The following is a 20,253-nucleotide window of genomic DNA, read 5'->3' as shown; positions in this document are numbered from 1 at the left end:
CTCTCCCACAGTCTTTCACCAATTATATACTTGTAAAGCTATTAATAATAATTAATGTTGGTACACCCATTCATAATTTGTGGTATACACATGCTGGCAAAGCAGGAAAGTGATGGATATTATTATTCTATTAATTAAAATAATGTAATATTAAATAGAGGTAATAATGATACGAAGAAGCTCGGTTTCAGATTTATTGGCTTAAATTCCTGAAGCACATTCATACAACATATACTCGGAACACGAACAAACTATACGCTGTCGGCATTTTGAAGATACAACTTTGTGTGTCTAGTATGACAGGCTCTTGAACAAACAATAATCGAATGTCTTGTCTTGAACAATCCACCAGGCACTACCCAGCACTTCAGGTTCTCAGAGTACACAACTTTTGTTACTGAGGTGCAGTCTCGCAAAACTGTAAGTTCACGCTGGATATTATACATTTATAAGTTGTGCTGCAACCCCTACACAATTTAGATTCAGAAGAGCGTGGTGGCCCATCTAGCTAACCATTCAGTAAAGACACATTCTTGTTTAAACCTTCAGTAAGCTTGTATAAACTGGGAGAAGTGAGTGTGTCATAAGAGAAGGTGTCAGATAACTCCCTGTTCTATACTAAATAAAGGGGAGAAGGAGGGTTCAAAAGGACTGGGTCTATCCTCCCTAAAGATTCAGTAATTGTACAAAAAGGCCAAGCCTGAAAAGAACTTCCACAGGGAGACAAAAAGTTTTTTTTGTATGAAAAACCCTCATCCACCAGGGTTACCCCTTGGTGGCATTCTTCATCACTGGGTTTCCTCCCGTTCTGCTACAGAACAAGGCGTGCTGCGACCGAGGGAATATGTGGGAGCACTGTTGGTTTCAACAATGTGAATGCTAAAAGGGATAGGAGTGGTGGGGTCTTGGTGAGTTAAAACTACCGCCCTCTGGATGATATTACTAATTTAATTCGTCTCACAGGGGTGGTATGATTATAAAGGGGTGTTGGGAGGGTGGGTATATCATGTACCTTACCTCCTAAATGGTCAGACTCCTCATCAGGACCAAGCTGAACTCCCTAGTGTCACTCCTCGTATGCCTACCACTACTAAAAGTACTATTACTACATGCTCTGTGGTATGGTTAATATATGCAACTAAATTAAAATAAATAATACCCATGATGGTCTAAGAGGCAAATAGTGAAGACACTGAAAGTTTGCCCAGAAGAAAAACAATACATATGAGTATTATTGAATTTAATTTAGTTGTATAATGTAGACCTTGAAAGTTCGCCCAGAAGAACAACAATACATATGGGTATTTTTTAATTTAATTTAGTTGTTTATATTAACCATAACACAGAGCATGTAGTAATAGTGCTTTTAGTAACTCTTTTTGTCTCCCTGTGGAAGTTCTTTCGGGCTGGGCCATTTTGTACGATAACTCCCTGTCTATACACAATATTATCGAAAACAATAACTGTTGGACTTCAACAGACTGCATGAAGAATGTGAGGGATACAGTGAAGGAATGGTAAAATGTCATTGTTTTCTTGGGACAGAATTTAGTAATCTGTTCTGAATGCATCTTCACCCAGTCAGGTCAAAACCACATAAAAGCAAGCCCTTCACCCCCTCCTCATTGACCAGGTAGTCAATATCAGCATCTGAACTACTGAGGAGTCTTAGCTTGAGTTGCAAGCTCACCTAGTAAATGGATTCAAGGGGAGTGGAAGGAAATGGAAATCTTTAATTCGAATTTTCAACATTTATCACAATAGTCATGAAACACATTTTAGTACATAAGCTGGTATGTTTACTTCACAAGAAGGAAAAAACTAAACTAAGTCAATGCTATTAGGGGAATCGAAGAGCCTGCTGATGCTGCAAATAAAAGCGCAAATAAAAAGTGATAAATCATATGTTGCTGAAAATGCATGTATTCATTAGGTATGCCACTAAAAATAAAAGATTCGAAAACAACTGAGCACTCCCAGAATGTCACTTTTATGATGGTCCTCCAGAGCACTCTGCAGAGACATATCTACAAAGCCACGTAAAGTCACCCTGCATGGCTTTATATGCCTTTGTAGATATGGAGTGAGACAACCCGGTGCAAGCTGCTGCGTTTCCTCACACTGCGATGGGGAGGCATGCCATGGGCGTTATGGTGGATGTTCCCAAGTAACACCCATGGCATTTGACATATTCACGGATGATTTCATACACCTGGGAAAGTGTAAAAAGCCTACCCCTTCCCAAGGGAGGTGTAACAAGCAGAAATAATTCTGCACCTCACACAGAAAGAGGAGAAAGGCTTCATTGATTGTGTTTTTGCAGTAAGGTGTCCCTTCCTGCACAAAACACTCGTCCCTACAATGCAGACACATGTTGGCGCATGGTAGCCCATTGTGCACCAGTGGAAGGGGAAAGGGCAGGAATGTGCCATATTTTATAGATATGGCACATTCCTGCACTTTCCTTTTGATGCAGGGCAGCACAGCAAGATTACTTGCAGTGCTGCCCAGCGTCAAAACCTCGTAAATGAGGCCCTGAATTTACAATGTTACATATTTGGCATGCACACAGCTCTTAATTCACTTGAATTTTTAATAGAGATTGAATCTCCAAGACTAGGAGGGGGCATAACATTTCAGGATTGGTATCTCTTTATCAAATAAATCAGTAATATCTAATATTCCACCAATATATTTTCTAAATATGGATATTGCCCTTTATGATAATGACGACTGAGGCAGAAGAACTTTTATAGAGATACGAATATTCCACAAGGTATATACAACGAAGATGATGTGGGTGCAGAATTAAGATTAAAAAACGTGAACACCAACAGTCCCATAGAGGAGAATTTGTGGTTATCATGTAGCAATAAACTGTGATGGAAGGAAGTGATCTGGGGGTTCTTTTTTACATGAGATGTATTGGTGCCCCCTACATGTAAATTTTCAAATCCAAGCATGTGTGTAGCCAGGGGCTCCTGATGTTCACACCCACACCCCTTTATCACTTCTATTGCTGTATCTAGTCCTGATAATAATTGCAGAGCTACTCAACAACCTCATCATCTCTCATTCAGCAATTTATTCTTGTGGGAAATACTTTTTTCATGGAAACTGATCAGCAGCAGCGTTTGTTATAGGGGAACTGACTTAGGTGTCATCATGTGAATATCTCAATGAGACAGTTAAGTTAATGAACTCCTCCCTCTTAGCAAACTCAAGAGTAAATGAAAATTCAAGATCCTACTACTAGTGATACACTGAAGGTCTTAGATAAATAAAAGCTGAATTGGAGGCAGTCATGTCTTAGTTGCAGAACACTAGAACTTGGCAAATAAGACACAACTGGGATATGACCTTGCCTTAGAGAAAGAACAGAAACATTACAATTCTGTGGGTTACTCTTTCAGGAAATAGATCTAGATTTTATAGGAGGTACATCTTGGAAGGACAGTAGGCCCAAACAATGTGGAAGTGAAACATGACAACCATAAATGATGTGTCATGGATGATATTTAGGAAACTGTAGATTCCATTGAGATATTCAATGTAAAGATGCAGTTTATTTGGGAGGCCCTTGGTCTAATCTAAATCTGCTTGGGTAGGATAAAAAGGCCATGGAAGAAGCCATTTTCACATTATTCTATGTAACTACATAGGAGTTTTAGGGTGTCTATGAAGGATATAGAATCACACTCTTGTACCTTATTATATGATTTAAGGTGATCCTTACTCATTGGTAAACATCCATTTACTGTTGAATCAGTAGTGCAGTATGTACTGTTACACCTCACATGAGTTGTTATCCCCATGCAAAATGGAAAATATGCAGAGAAAAGTGTCAGAAACTAAGGAAAATCAATGTTCTAATTGGTTGTATATCTGCTATGAATATTGTGTCCTAAATATTGTTTATAAAAATGTCACCCCATTGGGTGTTGATTTTCGAATATTAACTCCAACAGGGTGATATTTTTGTAAACAATATTGGGGCAAAATATTTATGTCAGACAATACTCTGCCTACAAGATTCTGGACCCACACTACTGCAATCAATGTACAAACACTAACTACAAGTTAGTTTGACTGCTCTGCTGATATTGACATTCTGGGACATTATTCGATGTTTAACTACTTTGTGGAGGTAGGAGGGGCTTCCGAGATGTTATATAAATAAATGGTTTAGGCCTTTTCTGGCACAGATGTGTAGATGTACTGTGGGCTAGTGATGACACCGTCAATTGAATTTGCTTGTGGGGATCCACAAATATTTCCATTATCAGTAGTGATATGCAATGGGTACCTAAAATCACTTCCTGAACTATTAGAAAGCAGAGACATATGTTTCTTTAGAGACATGGCAGTCTTAGAGTTGTCTTACCCCACAACATTTTGCATCCCTCCTCCATTTTTTCTGATCTTTTTTTGCTGGCATTAGGACTCTGCACACTTTAGCACTGCTAACCAGTGCTTGTGCTTTCTCCTCATAACATGGTAATATTGGCCTATCCCCAGATGGCATATTTAATTTACTTATAAGTCCTTAGTAAAGTGATACTTCATGTACCTAGGACCTGTAAATTAACTGCTACTAGTGGACCTGCACCCCTGATTATGTCACCCATTAAGTAGCGCTTTAAACATGTCTCAGGCCTGCCATTTCAGATCCTGTGTATGCAGTTTTAAACTGCCATTACGAGCTGGCAAGACAAGCTTTTTTGTCAAGCCCAAACCTTCCTTTTCAATACATATGAGTAACCCCTAGGGTGAGACTTGGACAGCCCGGAGTTCAGGGTGCAATGTATTTGGAAAGCAGGACATGTACTTTTAAAAATTGCATGCCCTGGTAGTGAAAAACTCTTAAATTAATTTTTCACTACTACAAGGTCTCCCTCTCCCTTAGGATAACATTGGAGTTGTGTTTTTACATTTTGTAAGTGCAATTTCTAAATGGGAAGATAGAACCAGTTCATATCTGGTGTCTCTTGATTCACTATTTAAATCCTAACTTATGGTGAAGTCAGATTTCAAATTGCAGTTCTGAAAATGTCACTTTTAGAAATCTGCCATTTTCTTGCCTTAGCCTTGTAGTGCCTGCAGCCTGTCTCTGGTCACGTAACTGGGTGTAGCTGCCCATTGTGTGTGGTTGCCTATTCCTCCTAGACAGCCACTCACAATGGGAGCTTAGGTGTGCCTGAATGGGCCATCATTGACAGGATGGGATGGGGGAACTGAGCACAGCCGCACATATACATGAAGAGGCTTTGTCCTGCCTCCACACAAAGGGCTGCATACCCCCTGTCGTTAATCTAGAGCCATGTCAGGAAAGGCAGACTGCTTGAGGGTTTCAAAGAGAAACCTCTAGAAGCTTCTTCCTGACTTCAAAGTCACAACTGGGTATAAATACTCAGACACCAACTCTTAAGTACACTTCTAGAGCTGTGGTTACTCAGTCAGGAAGAAGGACTGCTGTGCCACTGAAGAACTCTCACTCTGCTGGACGTGCATTCTGTTGGACACCTGATTTGCTGTGCTGACCTTTTTCCTGCTGCCTACTTGCCTGGGTGTGAAGGACCAGAGCTGCAGCTATTGAACCCAGATTCCAGAGTGACTCTAAGGACTAGTTGGCTGGCCTCCTGATCTGAAGTCGCAGCATAACAGGCTTCCCACAACCTTGAATCTGCACCTGGATGACTCTACCACTTGTGAGTCTACCCTGATAAGGAGGGGGCACCTTAGTCCTGGACCCTTGGAAGTGAGCTTAAGGTGCTTTGCAAGCCTCTATGGATTGCGTGGTACAGACACATCTCCTCTGTTGTGCAACAATGAGTCGAACTGATGCAACTCTACTACTGCATGGATTGGACCCGTCACAAAGACTCCCATCGCCACTGCAGCCCTCATCACCTTCAGAACCGCCACTACACGACACAGCCTCAGCAAAGGCTCTTGCATCTGTTGTTGATGACAGCCTCAATGCTGATGACAGACTCCGGATTGCAGCCTTGCAGGTCTTTTGAACGGATGCATCGCCCCAAATGCTTGACTCATCCCTGACTTCAGACTTCACATTGCAATGTTTCATCAATAGTATCCTCAGCGTTGACACAAACAGGACCTTTCTGCGCAGTCTCAGGACAGACGCATCACTTTGGCTGCACAACACATCTTCAACCGATCGAAGCAATTCTTTGCAAACTAGGTTTAAGGTATGCTGTTCAGTGGGCTTAACTGGGTCCATGTAGCTAGCCCACACTCCATTGCGGTCAGGTTAAACTTGTGATTTTGTCCCCGGTCTGAACCCAATATCCACAGTTGGTGCTTTACGCCTTGTGGCACTTTTTTCTCTAAAGATTTTAAAATGTAGGATTTCCTGTTTTGTTAATTGTCTTTTTATCATTTTGGTCTTGTTTTATTTATTAAAAATGACTATATATTTCTAATACTGTTTGGGGCTGCTTTTTCAGGTTTTGTTAATTGGATTTTTGTCTTTTTGGTTTTGTTTTATTCATTAAAAATTACTATATTTTTCTAATACTGTTTGGTGCTCTTTTTCTGGTGCTGTTAATTGCATTTGTGTCTTTTTGGACTTGTTTTATTTATTATAAATTACTATATTTTTCCAATACTGTTGTGGGCTCCTTTTGTGGTGTGATTTCACTGTGTTAGGTTTTGAAGTTATGCACAAAATATTTACACATCGCCTCTAAGTTAAGCCTGGCTGCCCTGTGTCGGGCTACCAGGGTGTTAGAAATTGGGATTCTGGTTGGCAGAGGTATGCATCCTGTCCAAGCAAGAACCACAATCCTAGATAGGGGTAAGTTTCAATCACATTCTAAATTTACCTGTGCTCACCCCTTGGTAGCTTGCCGTGGAGCAGTCAGGCTTAACTTAAGAGGCAACGTGTAAAGTATATGTGCAACACTTGAAACAGAAACATAGTGAGGACACCACACACAATGATACCACACCTGGTCATGAAAATAGAGAATAATTTAGTAAATAAAAGAACCAAAATAATACAAGTCCAATTAGGAGAACTGGAGTTATGAATTTTTAAAGATTAAACTGTAAAAAAGGATTTAGAAGCAAACAGTGCCAATCAGGGAAATCTGGTTGCGCTGGACTTGGACAAAGTCAAAAGCCAGGCGTACCACAATGGAGGGTAGGTCGGATACAGGGACAAGTCTTAGCTAGCTGCAAAGTACCATATTTGCATTGTCTTCAAAGTCAAGATGCGGGATGCAGGTGAGACGATGCATTGATGATGGACCAAAGAAAGGCGATGCATGGGTTCCGAGATGGGTAATGGTGGAGATGTGTTGAGAATGGCATCAATACACTGTGCAGACAGCAATGGGTTGGAGTCTGTCCTCGCAATGTCAGCAATGAGTCAGCAGTAGAGGAGTCCTCCAGTTCTGAGTCCTTGTGTCAACGGCGATGCATGGATTTTACTGGAGCAGCACTTCAAACTCACTTCCATGGCACAGTATTGGCACCTTTTAGCAGGGCAGGTTCACAGATGGCAGAGTCCAGTTGTTGTAGCAGGTAAGTTAGAGGTCTTTTATGTCTGAGTCTTCAATCAGGAGGCAAGCTAGAAAGCCCTTGGAATCACTCTGGTTCGTGGTTCAAGTGATGTGGGTCCCTCCCTTCTCACTCAGGCAAGGATGGCAGCAGGCACCATGTTACCACAGCAAGCAAGCAGGCCTTCCAAAGCAGCAGTCCAGCAAAATAAAGGGTACTCCTGCTATGCATTCCTTAGCATAGCATTAAATACAGATAGGAGAGACCCAACATTAGTAACAATTAACATGTTTGAATTGTTCATGTTGTTTACCATTTTAACAATGCTGATTACAGTAACATGTTTCAGCTTTATAATAATCACAGCTATGCCTTTTATGCAAGAATATGATCATTTCCATAAATGTTTGAAAATTCATTTTTTATTTGTTGTGTGTTTATCTTGGCTATGCAAGAGTGACCAAGTGAAAGGGTGAGATCTGTTACCACCAATTCCTCTGGAATCAGAGTGTCTTGTTCGCAGCTCTTGACAACACCTGTTAACCTGGTCAGTTTAGAGGTTTGGATGTGGTACTGTAAGCTACCTGAAAAAAGACGTATAGAACCTGGTCCTCCAAAATTCAAGAAAATATAAGTAATAAAGTATATTTTCGTTGTGCTGTAAGAACGTCTGTGCTAATGTTGCATTTAGAATGTGATTTTGTCTCAGTGTTTTTTGCAGGAAACACATGGTGAGAGGAAGGTACATATGGCACAGAGCATAGTCAAAAATCTCACAGCCATTTCTTACAAAGGAGTCGTAGTCAGTCATGACACTCACTAATGCTATTAGTCAATATTCTGATGCATGCACTGACGTTTCAGTACGTTTTTCAGCTGCCTGCTTTAGATGTAACTAATACATTAGAAGGGCAACCCATATGTTCACGTAACATGGGTATCAATACTGGATCATAGGTTTCAGCACTCTGAAAATTGAAGGCTGTAGCCGTTGGCATTTATCTACCTGCCCCAGGAGTAAATGCACATTGATTGATTCACTGACTCACCAATAACACTGGGGATTTAGATCCCAGTTGAATGTGGGTGTGCTTCTGGAATTACTTTGAAAAATTCCAGCCTTACTTTGGACAACATCCTTCAGGTCATCATGTGTCCTGATGAGACCCCTTCATTTATTAAAAAAAAGACATATCATTCTAGTCTTATTCCATGAGGGCTGTACTGTGAACCTTCTCACTATATTAGTTTTGTCACCAATGGAATGCTGTTTGTTTTGTTGTCTTTGTAATAAAGGTGTTACTTGGACCTACATGATCAATTCAGGTACTGGTTGTCTCTTATATCTTATATATATCTCCTTCTATATATATTTTTGTTGAGGCGCCATATTTTTAAACTGTCTTCATGTTGAAATTCATAATATTTGCTCGTCTTGATTGGTTCAAATGCAGTGCTTCCTGCCTGATCTCATATTATTACTAAGTGAGTTTCACATGGATGATTGTTTTATGCACCTGCTTTAGGTGTAAAGCAACCAATGAAGATAATTAGTGACACGGAATTATAAGGCTTATCAAGTTGCTTATTATGATCTTTTCAAAGACATCTGTGCTCAAGCCAGGAACAGCTAAGCACATAAGGCATTGATTTACAAAACCATCTAAAGGTGAAATTTGTAGAGCTGAACTAAGTAGGATCTCCCCTCACTTTTGACCAACTTCGTAACAATTAAGTCTAGAATGTATTTCCTGGCATTTACAATCTTGTGACCAGTAGGAGCCTCAACTTATGCTCTGGCATGTAATTAATTATCGCACCCTTTCATTAATGAGGCCCTTATATATTTTAAGCGATAGCAGAAGACTGGACATTGGAACTGGAGATGACTTTGACTTGCTACATAGGGTTCTGCCATGCCCTGAGGTTAATTCTATGTTGTTGGGGTGGGGATCAAGGACACAAGGGAGGAACCCGTTAATTAAAAAAACAAAAAAATTAAAAACACAATCACTGCAGGGCAAACACTGGTGTCAAGACTTTTTCAGTGTTTACCCTGCAGTGGAATGTCTGCAACTCAGGAGTAGGAGCTTCTGAAAAACACGGCTATATTCGTATAAAATAGGAAAAGCTTATTTTCATGCAATTTGAAAGTCATTATCTAAAAAATACTCTGATTCTCTGCTACAGTTAAGGCCATGTAGAGGTCACGTTGAGATCACTTTAGTTTATAAAGCCCTAATACTATCAGGCATATGAATGTATTAAAACATTAGATTTTTGTCAAATTCTCAAACGTGAATATCGTTGAACACACTGGAAGCTGAAATTATGACATGGATTTGTTTTTCCTGTGATTTTTTTTTAATTCTGTAAAGTCATTTGAATATTGTTAATTTGAACACAAAGATGGAAAAATGTCTAATTTCTTGTGATTGATTTTTACACGAACTTAAAATTTTAATCTGATGAAATGTATACTGTGGGCGTAGGTTCCTGGTATGCAATGCTTAGTACGAGTAAATATCTATCTGTCAAGCACAGTAAGCAATACGTTTTGAAATTCACAAATGAAAAACCGTGAATCAACAAATCCTTAGTTACCACACCTTGCCTAGATTTCGACTAAATGGAGTATCTCAGGTGTGCTGGTGATGCAACTGAAAGTAAACTACACACTTTTGACTGTTAACATGGTCATTAGAAAAAAGAGTAATGTAGTAAAATACAGGTTTTCGATTAATAATGCAATGGAGAGAGCGCACTTCATTTTTATTTTTTTACGACTGTCTTCACTTAAAAATAATTGCTAGCTGTTCCTGAGCAACCTAGTCAAAATGGAAACTGCATACCCTTATACGTGGAAACAGTTCTTTTTTGTCCTTATATGGAAGTCGAAATCAAACACTAAAAGAGGACTTCTGAGCTTTGTTACCTTTGCCTTGAATTAAGCCTCTAATGAGATACTAGATAAAAGGCACAATGAAAGATCATTACAATGTTCTTTTTTCAGAAGAATCATTTTGACCAAGATTCCGGGAAGTTAACACTTCACCCAGGGACTTTATTGATACTTTCTGTTTAAAACGAACTTCAGGTTTATTTGGAAACTGTACAAAAGGCAAAAACGCCCTTAGGCTTGAAGTCACCCAAGCAAATTGATCTAAATTAGTATCGATAATACATCAATAACGTTTGACAGGAACTCTTTAACTAAGATTTAATTAATGCCTGCTAACAGCCAAGTCCTTACCCACCATATCTAATACTCTTAAAAGCTTTAACGAGAACAGTCTCTAATTAATTAGTGTTCTATTTTGCCATTTGAACAGAGACTTTACAAATTATGTGACACTGAGTAGAAAAAAAAAGTTCAGAATTTTCAAAAGTGAAAATCGTTGAACGTAGTGTAAATTGTTAGGCATGATTTGTGTTGCCATTTATATGGAAGAAGGCGAGCATTTGCAATATTTGCTTCTCCCACATGTTTACGTTTTAAAAATATGAATTCAAAATGATAAATGTAGTTTCCTAAATGGAGAGGTGTACATAAAATCAACATATTAGATCTAAATCAAAAAGTTATCTGCACAAATGCTGTTGCTTTCATATGAAAAAATGTAATATCAAAATGTGGAATGGGCAGAGATTGGACATCCCATGGTTGCAATGCAGTGAAAGTTTCTGTGCATTTACATTGTCCAAACATTTCTCTGTAATCCATTCACACCATTAAAACTATTTAGCACCTTATTACGAGTGTGACAGTTTAAGGACTACCACAGTTGCAGTGACGTTCGGACTGTCGTATCTTTGGTGGTCCAACTGCCACATTAAGACCCTCGGGGTGGGACCAACAGGGGACCTCCGTCCCTGCCAGGAACATGGTTCCTGATGCTATGATGGCAGTATGAGTTGTACTCAGCGAGGGCACCACTGAACTCACTACCGCCTGGCTGATTACAACCCCCCTTACTGCCAGCCTTTCCATTGCGGTCTTACTGCAGGACTCCAGCACCATTTCCCGGATCTTGTGCATGCGAGGATGCCATTTTACGAATGTACTGGACATAAGTCACTATTTATATCCAGCTCCATAATGGTAACTGTGAACATAGGCATGTTAGGTATCAAAGTGCAACAAAGAAGCAAATATGACTTCTTCAACATTGTATTTTCAGCTCATGACAGCAACTGCAACTGTTTCCGGGTCATGCATCCTCAGAGGACAGCCTGTCTTCAGCCTGCACTAGAAGAACAAATTAATCTTTCTTGGAGTTAAGGAGTCACTCCCCTGCTTCAGCAGGCACCCCTCTGCAGCGACTTGTGGCGTGGGTCCCCTCTCCTGACAAAGTGCATGGATCCAGCATCACAGGTGGTAGACTGAAGGGGTCCCAACAGTTCTGATGTCCTACAGTCCAACTTTGGTGGAGGTAAGAGCTTGCCTCACCCACACAAGGTAGTACCCTCTTGCACTGCATGTTTTGCAGTTGCCAAGGCTTGTTGGCATCCTTCCACAAAGTTCTTCATACACCCTGCAGCTCCATCCCCCAGCACTCTATCCTGTGACGCAGAGCTTCCTGATCGGTTCTCCGGTGGTGTGGGATCCCCCGATGTAGTGCTGCTTGTACCTTCTTTCGCACCTCCTTTGTCCCCTTGTTGTGGAACTCCTGTGATGCTGCCTGGTCTTCTGAGGGCTTTCTGAGTTGCTGAGAACCCCGTCTGACTCCCTCTCCTGGGTAGAGTCCACCAGGTCCCTCCTGGTCCCAGGCAGCGCCATTTTCCGCAAACCACGACCTTTGCGTGTGCCAAGGCTTGTTGGCAGAAACCAGTAACCCAAACCAAATTGCAATCATCCATCCGCCGTGGGACATCATCTGCACCAACCAGGAACCCGCATCCATCTTCTTGGGTGCTGTACTGACTGTTGTTCTTCACTGGTGGATCTTCTTTTGAACCTTCATCCTGGTTAGCAGGGGCCCCTGTTCTCCCTGGACTCTTCAGTGCTTGTCCCCTTCTTTCACAGGTCTTCAGGTTCAGGAATCCATCGTTGTTGTCTTGCAGTTTCATCTGGTTCTTTCATGATCTTCTTTCTTGTGTTCTTGTGTGTTCTAAGAAAGTTACTGTGATTTACTCCTGCTTTTCTGGACTCTAGGGGGTTCTACTTCTTATCTTTGGTGTTTTCTAATACTCCCAGCACCCCTCTACATACTACACTTGCGTAGGTGGGAAACCGACATTCGCTTTCCACTTTCTTAGTATATGGTTTGTGTTTCCCCAGGCACATTTCTAACTATTGTGATTTTCACTATTTGCAATGTTTTCTAACAGTTCTTACAGCTATTTCTGCATACTAGTGTATAACGTTTGTGTATTACTTACCTCCTAAGAGAGTATAGTCTCTACTGTATTTTTGGCATTTGTGTCACCAAAATGAAGTAACTTTATTGCTGCAAAAGACACCCTTGGAAAAAATAGACATATGGAGTATGTCAAAGTTTTCAAATATGTATTCATTTAACCAGGTTCAAACATTGCAATTCAACTGCACAGTAAATGAGCATATGTTAATGACCTGTAGCTGGCTGCAGTGATCACACCAGGAACTATTAGGCGGCACCAACATCTGTAAAATGAATTGCCAAAGGGTACAGTAAGTGGGCATAGAAGTGGGAAATAACAGAATGCTACAGAAATTAAAAATAATTACAATGAAATGTGAAGTAACACTGTCTAACCTGTGTGTCATTGGAAGTATTGTCTGATTACTGCTGTTCTATTTTCCTCATCCTCACCCTCTGCCTCCTCATCCTCACTGTCCACAGGGTCCACTGCTGACAATTGGGCATCTCCAGCCTCCTCCTCCTGCAGAAAAGGCACATGGTGTCTCGGGCAAGGTTGTGCAACATGCAGCATGCCACTATTTTCTGGCAGACCTTCTTGGGTGAGTAGCCCAGGGATCCACCTGTTAGATGGAGGCACCTGAACCTGGCCTTCAGGACGACAAAGGTCGGTTCTATAACCCTTCTGGTTCGCCCATGTGCCTCATTGTAACGTTGTGCTGCCCTTGTCCTGGCATTCCTCACAGGGGTCAGCAGCCAAGATAGGTTGGGGTAACCAGAGTCACCTGCAAATATTGAGGGACAACATTTAGCCACACACTATCCCATATGGCCCACACCATACCCATACACCAACATAAACTGGGTGGGGACCTGAGCTCACTTATTGGCCACACCCTGTGCCTCTGTAATAGGCCCATCGCTGTGGCCAAAGTTTCCACCTGGGGAAATACAATGTAGCTGCGCATGTGTTTAATCAGGACAGACAACACTCTTGTCAGCACTATTGAGAACATTGACGGTGACATTTCTGCTGCCAAGCCCACTGTCACTTGGAAAGAACCAGTTTCCAGGAAATGGAGCACAGATAGAACTTGCACAAAGTGGGGATCCCAGTGGGGTGACGGATTTCAGATATCAGAGCAGGCTCCAATTGGGCACACAGCTCTGTGATTGTGACCCTGTGAAGTCTATGGGTGAGTATTCTGTGCCTGTCCTCCATTGTTGCCAAGTCCATCAAGGGTGTGTACATGGGGGTATGTCTCCATCTCCTTTTCATCCGCAGCAGTAGCAATCTATGGGGCAAAAGAGTGAGGAGCCGGTCACAAACTGAACAATGGGGCTACAACAGAACATTGCATACTGTTAATTTGTAATGGGTCAGTGTGAAATGTCCATTATATCCATATTTAAACAGTGACACAGCAATTATCCAGGGCGTGCCTCACCCCCTGAAATGGCGTCCGCCTGTCCTGTGTGGAGGGACAGGTGGAAGTGAGGTAATTCCGCTGACGTTGTGAAATGTTGCGGGAGGCGGTCGAGAACTGCCGTGCAACTCCTCATTGGTTATAATTGGGCCCTATGGGTCACAGTGGCCAATGGTGATGTACGCTGGCAGTGACGTTATGCACCGCCGCGGACTGACCATCATTGTATATCAGATTCCTCACTTGCTACCTGATCTTCAGAAGGAGAGGACCTTCACTGCATGTGCTGCTGTGACCTGTGTCTGGAACCTACCATGGCCTGTGTGACTGGGGAAAGGGCCCCTGCCTTCACTTCGGTGGAGTTGGAGAGACTGTTAGATAGGGTCCTACCCCAGTACAGACTGCTCTATGGGCATCCAGACCATCAGGTGAGTACACTGTGGGCACGATGCATGTGGCATGAATGCATGGAGTGGTGTGTGTCCTCTGGGCGGCGTATTGGTTGTGTGCTGGGCCATGTGTACGCAAATGGTGATGTGAAGGTGTATGGTGGGCCATAAGTGTGACAGGCAGGTCTGTCTGACTAATACTATTTTCCTTTGTGTATTTCCTCTGCAGGTCAGTGCCCTTCAAAAGAAGGGTTTAGCGTGCCATTGCCAAGGAGGTGCAGAGCCTGGGGTCTACGGCAGGTGGAGCACCCACTATTGGAAACGGGGGGAGAACCTGAGATGCTGTGCACAGAAGACTGCGGAGGCCCAGCTGGGGATGGCCTCCCAATGAGAAGGGGGTGCCCGTCGAACCCCCCCTGATGGCCTACATACTGGCGGTGGCCTATCCAGAGCTGGATGGGTGCTTGCGGGCATCACAGCAGCCACAAGGGGGTGAGTACAGTGCCCATCATTACTACCAACTCCTGGTGGGGTGGTATCCAGGTGGTGGATGTGTGTCAGTTCGTGCCCCTAGGCCAGGCCTGACATTACAGCGTAGTTCCCCTGGTGGCTAGGGTTCTGAAGAGATAGTCCTTCTACCTAGCTCTTAGGCATCCACTACTGATCAGGGCTGCATGGGTCCCAGGTGCGCTGCATTTGCCGGTGTGTGCCCCTCCCTATGCCTTGGTGGTTAACAATATCACTGGTAGTGCAATGCATAGTGCGTAGGCCTGATCCCTGTGTCTGACGGTGCTGTGTACGCCAACGTTGGTGTTGGTGAAGCCACTGACCAGGTGAAGCCTTTGTCTCTTCCCCCCTGTTCTTGTTATGTCATCCTGTCCTTATGTGCATTAGCATCATCTGGCGGAGGAGCAGAGGCACTGGCGATGGAGGGAGCTGCATCCCACAAGACCCAGGAGGCAGAGTCCTCGACGGTAAGGGCACCAGTGGGACGGAGGAAGAGGGGAGCGCCAAGGCGGAGACTGAAGGGGACGGAAATATCTGATACAGATATTTCCTCCGATGGGAGCTCCCTGGTGGTGGCAGACACCTCTTTGACCACCCCAGCTACAGGTACAGCCTCCACCCCAGTACCAGCACCACCCTCCCAGCAGCCCCTAAGCGAGTTGCCCATTCTCCTCAACCCCAACCTATCCCAAGCACACAGGCAGACGAGCATGCACAAAAGAGTGGCACAGGCAAACACAAGAACCACACTTCATCCCACAGGCACTCACACAAACACCATCCAGATGCAGACACACCAACATCTACAATTTCCACTATCTCCCCCTCCTCCTCCCTCCCAGTTCCATCTACACTCACACATGCATGCACTACACAATCATCCACTACCAGCATCACCACCACACCTAGCAGAACACACACCTCACTGGCAGACACCTCCACAACAGCCATGCACATGTCCCCTGGGTCCTCTCCCACTGTGTCTGTCCCCCATCCTAACGTACGCAAACGCAAGCACTCAGACACCCAACAGCCATCCACCTCACAACAGCATCCAGCCCATGCACCTGCGCCCAAAATCAGCAGACAGACACCTCCAACGACCACTCCCTCTTCCTCCACTCCCAAACCTTCTCCCTCTTCCCACCCCGGTGTCCCTAAAAAACATATCCTATCCACCAGTTACCTGTTCCCTACCCCTCCCCTCCATCCTGCACATCTGGCCACGGTGGGAAGAACTCAGCCAAGCACCTCAGCCACCCATTCCACATGGCCAGTCATCACCACACCCACTCGTGGTGGAAAAGGATCCAGGGCACATCTCCTGAGGGTGAAATAACCTGCCCAAGCTGTTGCCAAGCAGGGAAAGGATCCTGCCGAAGCTGCTGGTAAGAAGTTAAAGGAGCCTGCCCCAGCTGCTGCCAGGGAGACCAAGGAGCCTGCCCCAGCTGCCAGGAAGATCAAGGAGCCAGCACCAGCAGGCAGGAAGGGCAAGGGGCCTGGGGCAGGAACTGTGACGGAGCCCACACCACCAACCATTGTTGTGCAGCCATCTGAGGCTGCACGGGATGGGCAGGAACCCCCCCCAGCAGCACCACCATTGAGCAGCCATCAAAGGCTACAGGGGATGGGCAGGAGCCTGCTCCCCCAGTAAAAGCCGTAGCACCACCACCACCATTGAGCAGCTGTCCAAGGCTGCAGAGGATGGGCAGGAGCCCCCCTCCAGCAGCAGCAGCATCACCACCATTGAGCAGCCATCACCGTCGCAGACGGTATGTAATCCTGCCTCCATGAGCTGCTGTGCGGCCTGCCCCCTGCATATCCAGTGGGTATGACATCCACCTGAGAGACTGTGACCTTGTACTGCCCAAGATCTGGAGCACGGGGCACGATGCCCCCTCCAGAACCAGTGGGTAAGACACCCACCTATTCCAGCCTCCCCAGGATCAAGAGCACAGGGCATGATGCCCCCGCCAGAACCAGTGGGTAAGACACCCACTTGAGAGACTGTAGCCTTGCACTCCCCAGGACCAAGCACAGGGCATGTTGCCCCCTCCGAAGCATGTGGGGAAGTCACCCACTTGAGAGACTGTGGCCTTGCTCTCCTCAGGACCAAGCGCAGGGCATGTTGGCCCCTCCAGAGCATGTGGGGAACTCACCCACTTGAGAGGCTGTGGCCTTGCACTCCCCAGGACCAAGGACAGGGCATGTTGCCCCCTCCAGAGCATGTGGGGAAGTCGCCCACTTGAGAGACTGTGCCCTTGCACCTCCAGGACCAAGCACAGGGCATGTTGCCCTCTCCAGAGCATGTAGGCAAGTCACCCACTTGAGAGAATGTGGCCTTGCACTCTGCAGGACCAAGCACAGGGCATGTTACCCCCTCCAGAGCCAGTGGTCTTGTTCCATCTGCGGCTGAGGTGCCGCCCCCGTCTCCGGTCCCCCAGGTGTGCCTGCCTATTTCCAATCTGATGCTCCTGCAGTGTTCTCTCTCTGTTGAGGCAGGTGCCATGTGTGGCCTTGGAATTTGGCCTGTGGCCATGTGGACAACGTACATTGTGGACTGGGCTGTGTCCCTTTTTATGTACATATGTATCTATTATCTTGCCTCACTCATTTATCTTGATGTATTGCTCTCATTACATTCACTTTCTCTAAAACGTTTTGTCCTTGCACTATTCATCCGAGGTACGGGGTAAAAATGTTTTAGTAATGCAGCTGATTGTGTGTATGGTGTTGGGGTGTGGTTGTGTGTTGTGCGTGTGTGTGTGTCACTGTTGTTTTCCTCCCCCTCTCCCTTGTGTGCCAGGCGGCTGTACTCACCGTCGTCGTCTTCGCTGTCATTGGTGTTCGTGTTGGAGTAGCATGTAGAAAACCATGGGGACATGCAGCTCGGGCTCCATGGCGGCGTGGTTGTTCCCTGTGTCTCTAATGGTGAGTCCTTTCACTTCTGTGCTCTCTTTCTGCCAGGTTTTTGATGTCGTTGGTACCGCCTCAGAAAAGGTGGCAGTTTCCTAGGTCATAATATGGTGGACGGAACATTGACTTCCGCCTGGCTGTAGGCAGCTACATCCATGGTGGCTGTTCTTTCCGCCCTAGCAGTCGGTGTGGTACACTGGCTGTCTATTGGAGATAACACCGCCATGGTCATAATTTGGCAGCAATTACCAACGGCCTGTTGGCGGTATTACTGCCACTTTTACAGCAACCGACAGGGTTGTAATGAGGGCCTTAATATTAAACATGTTCTTACAGTTAAAAGTCCTTAAAAGCTATTTTCACTTTTGCAGGTTTTGCTGTTACATAAGAGCTTGCTGGTATGCAATACTAAATACTAATATTGTACATCAGGAATGGGAATAGTTAGAAAAAATAAGTAAATAACTATTTCCAGTAGTTATTAAAATCCAATTCAATGGTGTAGTCAGATTTTTTCCAGATATCAAGGAAAAGTAACTTTTAGAAAATTGCCTTTGCTCTACCTGAAGTTCCTGGAAGTCAAATATGCATTTTGTCCCCCAACTTTGGCAAGCCAGTAGTTATCATTTAAAGAGGAACGAATGAGGTGTGATCCTGCTCTCAGGAGCACCCAACTAGCTGACCTGAATGGGCTGAGAAGACCCATTTGAACCTGATGGAATAAGCACTGTGGGCTGGAAGGATCCTTTTTGACATTTAGGTGCAGGTCTGTTGGTGATTTTCATATTACATATTGCATGCTCTTTAAAGAGGCTTCCCCAGTCCAAAGCAAATGTTCACTGACACTTGGGCAGAGCCATTCTTTTGTTCCCCCTCAAGCCAGTTAGGCACCTATCATAGTGGGCCTCCTGTGCCATCACAGTGTCACAGCCTAGTTGACAGGTCTGCCTGGTTTACATATAACATTTGAGATGCAGTTCAAAAGGTAAAGGCCATATGTCAAAATTATTCTTGTGTATCTCATGTCTGGTAGTGGAAAATGTAGCTTTGTTCTACCAGATATCTATCTCTGAGTTTGTTGTGGATACAGGGGCTACCATAAACTGGATTTTGGTGTTAGATTTCAAAGGACACTAGAATTACCATTGTACACTCCCAAGCACACCTCCCACTCTCAGAGCCCAAGTTTAGCATGCCCAAAAACATTGACCATGTTGAAAATACAGAAAGTGTGTAGACGAACCCCCGGGAACCTATAACACATTGGTTGGGGCATTCCCATGAGTCATTCCCACACACTAGCTCATGCTAGGCATAGATGTATCACCTTTAGACACCCTCCTCAGAGCACTTATAGATCTACTCTTTGAGACTTAAGAAAAGCCCAGAAGACTGGATCTGTGTTCCATCTTGTGTCCCAGCAAAAAAGAAGTGGACTTCAAGGGTCATAAGGCTGACCTCCTGTTAAAGCACAAAGTGCTACCAGAGGCCTTTGCCTGCAACTCCACAGATCTCTTTACACTTCCTCCCATATTTCTACTTAAAACGTTCAAAATTCTTATCTCAGTTCCCCTGTTAGATTATTATTATTTTTAAATCATTTTGCATTTCTAATGTTTTAGTAGTTATTTTATAGTTTACACATTGCCTCTAAGGTAACACTGTCTGCTCTGTGCCGTAGTTACCAAGGGGTTGAGTTCAGGTTGCTTTAGTAACTTTAAAGGTTTATCCTGACAAGGACACTGATTATTACCTGAGTTGGGTACTTAACTGCCCTCAAATGAGAAACCAGTTTCTAACAGTTTGCTAGGGATTGGACATGAGCTTTTAGAGGTTTGGGTGAATGGATTGGAAAAAAAGTGGAACTGCTTGATCAATTTTGGGATCATGTTTACCCAGGGAAAGCAGATGTGCCCGTGGTTAACAAGGGGATATGGAACTGAAGGGAAGGGATTGAAGAGACATATAGAATTTATCAACACTTGGCAAGTAGTGAGATTATGATGTCCTGAATAATGTTGTTAGTATGTAATGTTGGGTAGTATGACAAATTGAGTTGTTGGTTGAGGGAGGTGACACCCTGCTCAAGTAACAGCCACAATCCTTGTCAGGGTGAACCAATAAAAGTAACTAAATTAACCTGTG

The 20,253-nt window shown here is 44.0% G+C and overlaps 1 protein-coding gene across 1 annotated transcript in view; it reads right to left on the bottom strand.

Moving 5' to 3' along the window:
• The window catches only part of KLHL1 (kelch like family member 1), a 1,088,169-nt gene that overhangs the window by 578,871 nt on the left and 489,045 nt on the right, over nt 1-20,253 (bottom strand). The window lies entirely within an intron of this gene.

This window comes from Pleurodeles waltl, chromosome 8 (genome assembly GCF_031143425.1).
Source record: "Pleurodeles waltl isolate 20211129_DDA chromosome 8, aPleWal1.hap1.20221129, whole genome shotgun sequence".
Classification (NCBI taxonomy): domain Eukaryota; kingdom Metazoa; phylum Chordata; class Amphibia; order Caudata; family Salamandridae; genus Pleurodeles; species Pleurodeles waltl.
This window is presented reverse-complemented; position numbering and strand designations above follow the sequence as displayed.